This window comes from Cupressus sempervirens, chromosome 10 (genome assembly GCF_028749045.1).
Source record: "Cupressus sempervirens isolate cs-2001-9-10 chromosome 10, ASM2874904v1, whole genome shotgun sequence".
NCBI classification, from domain to species: Eukaryota; Viridiplantae; Streptophyta; class Pinopsida; order Cupressales; family Cupressaceae; genus Cupressus; species Cupressus sempervirens.
In genome coordinates, this window is record NC_143127.1 from 414,448,470 (window position 1) to 414,458,201 (window position 9,732).

Below are 9,732 nucleotides of genomic sequence, written 5' to 3' on the forward strand. Positions count from 1 at the left end.
GTATAATAATTATTATAATAATAATATTATTATAATATAATAGTATGATATATTATTTAATATTATTATTATTGATATAATAATATAATAATATATCATATAAAATAATATATAATATAAAATAATATTAATAATATTAATATAATAATAATAATATTAATATAATAATATATAATATAAAATAATAATAATAATATTAAATAATATATCATACTATTATGATTTTAATTATTAGTCGGATATTGGATTTAAAATCGGATATCCGATATTATCGGATATCCGATATCAAATTGGATATCCGATATGATATCGGATATCCAATAAGGCTCGGCTTAACCTTCCAGGTTTGGTTCCTGGATAGGTGAAAAAAGTCAGAGCGGATTTTGAAGCGCTTTTAGGTGTCTTCAAACTCCTTTTTTTTCACATCGCCACTTTTTGGCACACCATGATCCTGCACATACCCATTATGTGTCTTCCCGTCAGAGACAATTCATCAACGACAGAATGTTTTGGTGTCATGGTTTTCCCATATTGTCACTATTCAAAATCATTTTAAACCAAGAAACCAATGAATGAGAAATTGGAAAAATTTAACAATCACAATGGCTTTGATCATCTTGCACACCCATTATATGTTATAAGTCATTGATTCCAAAAGTGAGATCATTCACTTCAGTATAGGTATGCCTTCAACATAATAATAAAATCCCTTTAAACGTGGAATTCAAGAAAAAGAAATTTAGGATTAAAATGGATATACAATTATTTGACTAAGAAACCTCCCATTCACTAATCGACCTCCATTTTATAACATACTCATGGAGTAAACATGTCTGTCATCGGGAAGAGAGAGGATGACAAGTCATTATAACTAGAACGACATGTTGGTTGATCTTTTTATTTAGGCAATAAAAATAGTCCACATGCTTGCACATTTGGCATTTGTCCTTTAGATTTTTGATAGCAGGTACAACATAGACATACAACGTGGAGCTTCCCATCGTGTGGTATTGTAGAGAGTTCAGTCCTATTTTTCTCCTTTATTTCTCTACTCCTTCCATTTATGCATTTGCTTGATTGGATTTGATTTTTTCATATTTGATTGAGTTGCTGAGGTGAGATCTGAAGATGTATGCTTTGGACTTTAACACTTTTAAAAATAAATTAATGTTGTTAATTGTTCATTGTGAATAAACCACATTGTCAACTAATTACATAATCTCTCTGATTTCACAAGGAAGATTGGTTCCAAGAGCTTTGAAAGGGAAAGGTTATCTATCAAAGCAATATGGATTGTGGAGACCAACTATTGAGCTACACTCCGACATCCGTGGGAAATATTTTAGGATTGCATGATCTAAATCTTTCTAAAAACTTTCTACAATGCCCTTTCCCCACTTCTTTTTCTCTCCTCACCCAATTGGGTACTTTCAAGGTCTCCATAAATAGAAATAAAGTTGGCTAACCCTATTCCCACCTAGATCACATATATGTGAGCTTTGGATTTGAGATGAGTTTGGCCGGGTTTGGGATCAATATGTGGCTGCGGTGTTTTTTAGTTTGATCGATTTCACCGAATAACTATTTGAAATTAAGCATTATTGGCTTGGAGTAAGAAGAAAGAAGCCTAAATTTAAGATCATTAATATATTTTGCCTGAATATGCATTGAAACAAAAGCACAAGCACAACACAAAAACTAAAGCATAAGATTAGGAATGACACACAAGGCATTCCTATAACAAATAGAAACATTTTCTTTTGCCCTCATTATAATCCATACTACCTAAGAAGAGCTTCCAAGCGCTGCAAGAAAACTCGAATTCCAGACCTCTATGATTCTTTCTCCGTGCCCCACAAAGATATAATGCCACGTGATTGCTTGTAATCATAAATTTTTGAAAACATAGTGTCACAATCCCTGGAAAGGACCATAACGCATTGGAAAATAGGGCTCTGTTACAAGATCACCATTTGCGGCAACACCACGTGAAAATAAATCTTTTGATTAGCTTTTCTTTGGCAACCTGCCATGAGTTGGCAAGAGCGAGGCGTATTTAAAGGAAATTTCTCACTGATTTGCATTGCGGTGGAGACGTAGAGTATTTGAATATGAGTTTCTTGAATGGAAAAACTAGGTTTCATCAACAAATTGGAATCTTTCAGAATTCTCTTTTTGGAAAGTTTTAATTATAATATTGTGTTTTAATAAACAAAAACCGATCTTTGATTGCTTAGACCAATGAGAACTCAGAAAAAATATTTTTTTAAATTGTTGAAAATAGATATTAATTAATGAACACTATATTTTATTCAGTAAAATTTAATTTTTTCGTTTGATTGGTTAATTAAAAAGTCAAATAATTTTGCTTGCACCAAACGATTCCATTAGTTGGTGGCGTAGGCAGAACTAAAAAGTATTTTACTTTTCTTTCGCTTCATTTTCGATAGCAGTGACAAGGTTCTGAAAATAGCTGCCAGTGGCATCTGTGAGGGTATCAAGCCTGACTCGAAATTCATTAAATTCTTCTGCGGGCTTTTCGCTCTCAATAAAAACCTGCAACTCCCTCCCAACACACTGCTGAAGTTGATCTAAATGACATTCGGCAGAAGCTTGGGTATGCTCAAACAATTCCTTGTAGCCGCTTTTATTTTCATTTTCTGCGAGATAATACCCATAGACATATGTCCACTTCAACACTCTTGCGCATTCAACAATCTGAGCCCACGCATCTCTCACTGATTGAACATGTGATCTTGGTAAGAATTGTATGTCAGCCAACTGTTTCATCGGGAAATCCTCAGCATGCTTCACATTTAACTCTGCTTTTGCCCTGGACTTTTCATGGGCTGTCCATCGCTCATAATAATGACTGTATCTGTCCAAGGATTGTTTAATGGCCTCCCTCTGTTCCCTCTTTATTTTCTCTTCCTCCGTTTCGGATTTCTGATTCTGTGTCCCCTGTTCATCAACTTCAAATCTGTTGCAGGCATAAAAATAAGGATGTCCTTGCCAATCCCCAAGGCATGACCAGCAAAAATGAAATTTGCATGGTTCCACACATGTCATATGCATGCACCCTTCATTCTTCTCTATTGCACGCCCACATTTGGGGCACGGCTTTGTATTCACAATTTTCCAATTCTCTGTTTCTGCATTGTCCCTGTTCTTCAACACCCATTTTCTAGCCGTATCACAATCTACAGGGCGATGCATCTCTTCAGAGCAACTCCAGCAAAAATTATAACAACATTTGCAGGTCACATCATAGCTTTCCGTGATTCCACTTTGCAATTCCACAGCATACTCACATTCAGGAAAAGGGCACCATTTGATTCTTTCGTTTTGCCCAACATATGATTCAACAAGAAACCGCTCATATTTTGTTCTGTCCTGTTCATCTGTAATTAAACAGAGCACAATGTCCTCACCTACAGCGGCCCCACATTTTGGCTGTGGACATTTCAAAGTGAGACACCCCATTCCATCTTCCCTAATTGAAATCTCAATGTACTTTGTCCAACATTCATTACAGAAATAATGGGCACAACCAAGAGCTTTCATCTCGGAAATGGAGAGGGTCTCCATACAGATGGAGCAGTATAACTGCTCCTCCTCAGCCCTCAACTCTTTTACTGAAGCTTTCGCTTTCTCAAACAGCCCTAAATCCTTTCGCAGCTTTTGTTCGTCCATAAACCATTCATCCAGCAAAATTGAAACTTTCCACTTGAAATGGTGGAGGAGGATTTTGGAGTCGGAGGGGGATAAAGAGCATAAGGAAGAAACAGAGTCGATGGCGTTCTGTTGTCGTTCACTGATGTCTTGTGGGCTTATTACTGTACAGCAATTGCTCTTGCTGTCACTCTTCTCTTGCAAATAGATTGCATGTGCACTATAATCCGAGCCTTGGCGACCAGTAGAGGAAGCATAGCTGTAATTCTGTGCACCGTACTCCATCTTGCGAGTGTCTGACTTGTATTTGAATTGCTTCTATTCAAACCCGTCCTTTGCAGAGCAAATCAATTATGCATACACAGATGATTACATGCCCCACTTATTGCTTTTCTTAAAAGCACGTCTCTTCAAACACATCTTTTCATATTAAATTTTTACGATCAGTAATTTTAGTAATCATTAGACCCATTATAATGCTATGCTTATTGTAATATAGCTTGCACCTATAGTCAAACTTAAACCCGTTCTCTCAAAATACACATCCTAAAAGATATCTTTATTTGACCATTCTTTTGCCTGTGAATTTATTGATTAAATGGCTCTATTTTCTAACCGTTAAAATGTGTAGGATTTAAACGGATACCCTTCCGTTGATTTCTTACCAGGTACAATTTGTTTATTTTGTTGTGATGGAATGCATTGTGTTACAACAACAAACTATTTTGTTTCTCAGTCACCTGTATCCAAAATCTATTCGCAGAGAGTATTCAGTCAAAGCTGTGCCCCTATAATATCAGATCTAAATACGATCATAGTAAATAGCATAATACAAATTCCATACGAGGGAATCATGACGCGCATGAAGATAGTTGTCAGAAAAGGTCGACGAGTTCAAATTGGCGCCGCCCGGACTTGAACCGGAGACCTTCAGTGTGTTAGACTGACGTGATAACCAACTACACCACGGCACCTGTACATTTAGTAGCTTGAAACAATTATATTTTTCAAACATAAAACAGCTGATTTGGAATGTTGAATGCTTTGCAGAAAAAATAGCGTCTGATCTTTACTAGATAATGTGGGGAGCCTAGTTTCTTTACAATCACCTCATTGGCACGTAGTTCAACTCTCTGTATGTCTGATAAGAAAAAAATGAAAAACAACATGTCATTAACTAATGATTACATATATATTAATAAAGAACAATTTAAAAAATTGAATTTGAAACCAAAATTTTTAAAAAAATCAACGGCAGCATTAAAATTGACAACTTAAAAGCTTCTTATTCACAAAATCTAGATTCTTCCCGGAATTTTTTTTTTTAATTTTCCTGTCTGAAAGCCAATCACGACTTCCCAACTTCGGAAGCTTATTATGGAAGCCTCTATAATCTTCATCTGCTTTCATTCTAGAATCACTGCGATACAGATTCCCCAGAAGCAGCTATGAAGAGGCAGAGTGGCTCACTAAGTTTGCCTGCGTGGAAGCCCAGGCTGCTAGGTTGCGGAAGAAAGATTCCAAAATTGTCAGATCCGAAAAGGAGAGCTTCAAAGCTTCTTACGAGCAAAACGTTGAAGCTCCATGAATGAATGGGACACAGAAACATCATTTTCGTCATCAGTCACAGACATCTCTTCTTCTCTAGCCCTCCGATTGGCTGAACACGCACAGGAAAGGAGGTAGATTTTACCATTGTGCTTGAAGTCAGAGCAATGGAAGATTAATTCCGGAATTAAAAATTAAAATTTATTTTGTATTCTTTGTTTGGTGCCTTAAATAAGAATTGGGAATGAGAATAAGTATTTCTGTATTCTTATTTCAACTTCAAAATGAACATATACCTATTCCAAAAAAAAATACAATTATTAGAATAGGCTATCCTATTCCTATTGCTATTTTAATTTTTAAAATTTAATAATGTTTTCAGATCCGTTTCGTTTGAACTTTCCATTTTCAAACGGATGATGTCCCCTGCTACTTACCCAACGTGCGATGACATAATTGTTTTTAACTGCTCAACCCATTATGTGTGAATTGTTTGAGTACGAGGGTTCTTTTATGGGTGAATTGTTTGAGCACGAGGGTTTCTTCTATGGGCTGATAACCATAAAATCCATGGCATCCGTGAATGCCCAATTCGAGGCCAAGCTCGATGATGATATTTTGGCTCTGCAGTCAAAGCAAGGACAACATGGCTCAAGGCCATTGAGGCCGCCATTAATGGCCACCACGAAAACAAAGGTAAGATCTTGGAGCGGAGGAATCCCAATGAGCTAATACCCACCTTAGAAATCCAATGCTATGGCTTAACGGCGGCCTCCGACATCATGTCCCAACTGTGTTCTCCAAGAATTTCTCATTCTCACCTACCCCACACTCCTCTGCCGCATTCAATCATCTCCTAGAATTAAAGTTGTTTCCTAAATTCAATTGTTTCCAATTGCCTAGACAAGTCGGTGAATTTTATAAGGATTCAGCTAAGACACAACTATATTTTCGAGACCGTTTACAGACTCCAAAGCAGTCTAATACGCTTCATACAATGCTTCAGTTTATACCCGAATCGTAATTTGGTCTTTAATATCATTACACAATGAGGATGGAAACCATGGCCAACCGAATTGTACACAGAAATCGAAACTTCAAAAATTAAATTCCATTTCGTATTCTTTTGTACAACACTATGTTGAGCCCACATTTCTCAAATTTAGATGCATATATCAACGTATATATGTACATGGGATAAAAATACCAATGCAAACATTTCTTTTTATAACAATTCAGAGAAATATATATATCAAATGTAACATTGCAGGGAGATTTATAACAATTATAATATGGTTTTGGCTAAATGTTGTGACTTCCTACAAATACCATCAATAACTCATAGTAATAACTTAATATCTACGGGTGTTGGGGCTCGTGCTTAGGAATGCCCGTAATGATGAGAAGTCCAGAGTGTCTCCCTACAGAACTACTCTCACCCTCCCACATCTTATTTATTTGACGCATCAAAACAACTTCTACAAAACTTCATCGCAGAAGAATCTCTTTGAAGTATCAATAGCATACAAATCATTTGGAATAGTCAATATTGTGAATACAAAATGCAATTGTTGGCAAAACATTTGTCTATAATTTGCCCATTATGTTACAACTTCTCTCAAGAGAAATTCTTCTTCTTGTCCCTCAATGTTCATGCAACTATTGAATAAATTAAATTTTTATTCCTTAGTCCAACTTCAGTCTTGTACAATCAAACATGGGATTAACATATTCCCAATCAAATTCTAGGTGAACCAAATAGGATTAGAATTGTCCTTTCCCATTCTCATTCTCTATTCTTATTCTCATTCCCATTTGCAGTTCTAATTTTCAATTCCTATGCCTACAACCAAATGAGCCCTAAATGATTGGATAACAGAAACAGAGTATCTCTATTTTGACCATATTTTCCACCCCCTATATCTATCATTTTATATGGCCATTTCTATTCTAAATTGTAGGAAACACCTTTCCTCTTCTCTATTATGATTTGTGTTACTAGTCTATACACCTTTCATGTATTCCTTCATTTTCACAATACTAATCTTGTAACAAGCCCAAAGCATGTGAAACTGAAAATATAAAATGAAAGGGCAAAAATATAAAATGTTGAAACTACTGATTCAGATCATTTGGATACAAACAAACTTGATACTGAAAATGATATTGAAACAATACTGAATAATATACTAGAATGATATGAATATTGATATGAATAATATTGAATAATAATTACATTGATGTCTAAGCATCTTTATATAGTATTATTTTCCCTTACAACAACTACTTACGGGAATAACTTCCCACAACTATATATTGAATTGATTTTATTTATGTAATCTAAACACAAAACTAACCTAAATAATGTAATAAGTCCAACATTCCTAACTTAATTAATGTAATAAGTCCAACATTCCTAACTTAATTAATGTGATAAGTCCAACATTCCCCCCCTTATTACATTAATCCAATAAAATTGAAAAGCCTTCACCAATATTATAAACTTTGATGAAGCTCCTTCACCAAACTTTGAAAGTAGTCTGCAACTTCAAATTGCAAATCCTAATCCCGAAGTTGAGCTCCTTCACCAATCTTTGAAAGTAGTCTGCAACTTTAGATTGCAAATCTTAACCCTGAAGTTGCCCTCATATCCCAACTTCAAATTGAAAATCCTGAAGTTGGCCTCATAAAAACATTGTTTCCACCTCTTTTACACAATGAGACATAGTTCCTCCACAATTTCACATTTCCATGGAGTGTGCTTGATGCCTCCTCTATGCTACACATGAGACGCTTTTCCTTTGAAAGTCCACATCTCCCTCGAGTGTGTCTAACGCCTCCTCAAGTGTTGTAGAAACAATCACCACCAATATGTCTGGATGTCTTTCCTCTGAAAGTTGACATCTCCTCCGAGTGTCTCAAACACCATTCTTGAAATCCTGCCCCCCCTCAGTCAATAGAAGGACAATCACGTAGTCAAGCCCCCTCTTTCTTTAGGGACACAAATCTATCAATTCCCCTCTTATCTTCAGGGAGGAATTGGCGAAGCCCCAACTTTACAGGGACACAAATAGTTGTCTCTCATGCAGTAATCATCTCCAAGTGAGAAGTAGCTTGAGATGATAAAAATCCTCCAACCTCCATTTCCTCTAGCCTCCTATTGTTTTAGACTCTAATCATCCAAAATCCATCAAAGGCACTCTTCTCCCCATTGATTAACCTGCTCTGATACCACTGTAATAGGCCCAAAGCATGTGAAACTGAAAATATAAAATGAAAGGGCGAAAATATAAAATGCTGAAACTACTAATTCAGATCATTCGGATACACACAGACTTGATACTGAAAATGATATTGAAACAATACTAAATAATATACTGGAATGATATGAATATTGATATGAATAATATTGAATAATAATTATATTGATGTCTAAGCATCTTTATATAGTATCATTTTCCCTTACAACAACTACTTACGGGAATAACTTCCCACAACTATATATTGAACTGATTTTATTTATCTAATCTAAACACAAAAACTAACCTAAATAATGTAATAAACCTAACAGATCTAAGGTCGATAGTTTCTCCAGACTATATGTTTTGAAAACTCTCTGTAAATCATTCTATGCTTTCAAAAGTTCTTTGGAAATATTTGTACAATGGTAAAAGTTTTTTGATTTTTTTTCTTTAATTCCAAATTTAAATTTGTTTAAATATACTTTTTTTAGTTTTTTAAAAAAAATTAGAGGTTGAGCATTTTTTATATTCTATGGTTATATCCGCTTAATCACCAGTATGAACATTTTTCTGCATTTTAGTAAGAGAATTGTTAAGTTCTTGTTTTACAAATATTTGTGCGATTTTGAAAGCTCTATGTAGATATTTGTGCAATTTCAAAAATCTGCAAATAGCTATTGTAATTTCAAAAAGAACTTTTCACATATAAAGCATTTAAATCTCCTTTTAGGTATAGTATTTGAGATTTAAAATGGGCAGAGAAAGATTAGAGCTAATGAAAATTAAAATGAAGGTATTTGAACAAATAGTTTATAAGCATTCTTGCACATTAAAATTTATAACTTGAAATTATAGAGATAAATTGTAAAATCCAATTCAATATTGGCACCGACTACGATGCAACTTATTTGCACCATGCCATTTGGATTTCCGTCAGTCTCCAACTCCTTTGACACTTCCATCCTCTGTCCTTCTGTTTCATCTGACATTGTACACTGTTTCCAAAATTAGTATTCTCAATTGTTTTATATATATATATATATATAATTGTATAAGTTTAAAGTTTTGATTTATGAATTAAAAGAAAAGTATTGTATTTTTAATAAATTGTTAATGGGTTTAAAATATTTATATAGTATGTTAATAATATTATTATTTTTTATAATGAACGATTGTAATAGATTATTATTATTAGTAAATATTAAATTATTATGATTATTTATGATTCTATTTATTAACTTTTTAATATTTGTTTAATTTAAATAAATTT

The 9,732-nt window shown here is 34.4% G+C and overlaps 1 non-coding gene and 1 pseudogene across 1 annotated transcript; both read right to left on the reverse strand.

The window, feature by feature from the left end:
* Positions 1–2,304: 2,304 nt before the first annotated feature.
* LOC149534465 (putative E3 ubiquitin-protein ligase ARI8 pseudogene) lies at positions 2,305–3,957 on the reverse strand (annotated as a pseudogene).
* A 615-nt stretch (positions 3,958–4,572) lies between these two features.
* TRNAV-AAC (transfer RNA valine (anticodon AAC)) lies at positions 4,573–4,646 on the reverse strand. The gene has a single exon. It is a non-coding gene; the product is annotated as a tRNA-Val (tRNA).
* Between the last annotated feature and the right edge of the window lie 5,086 nt (positions 4,647–9,732).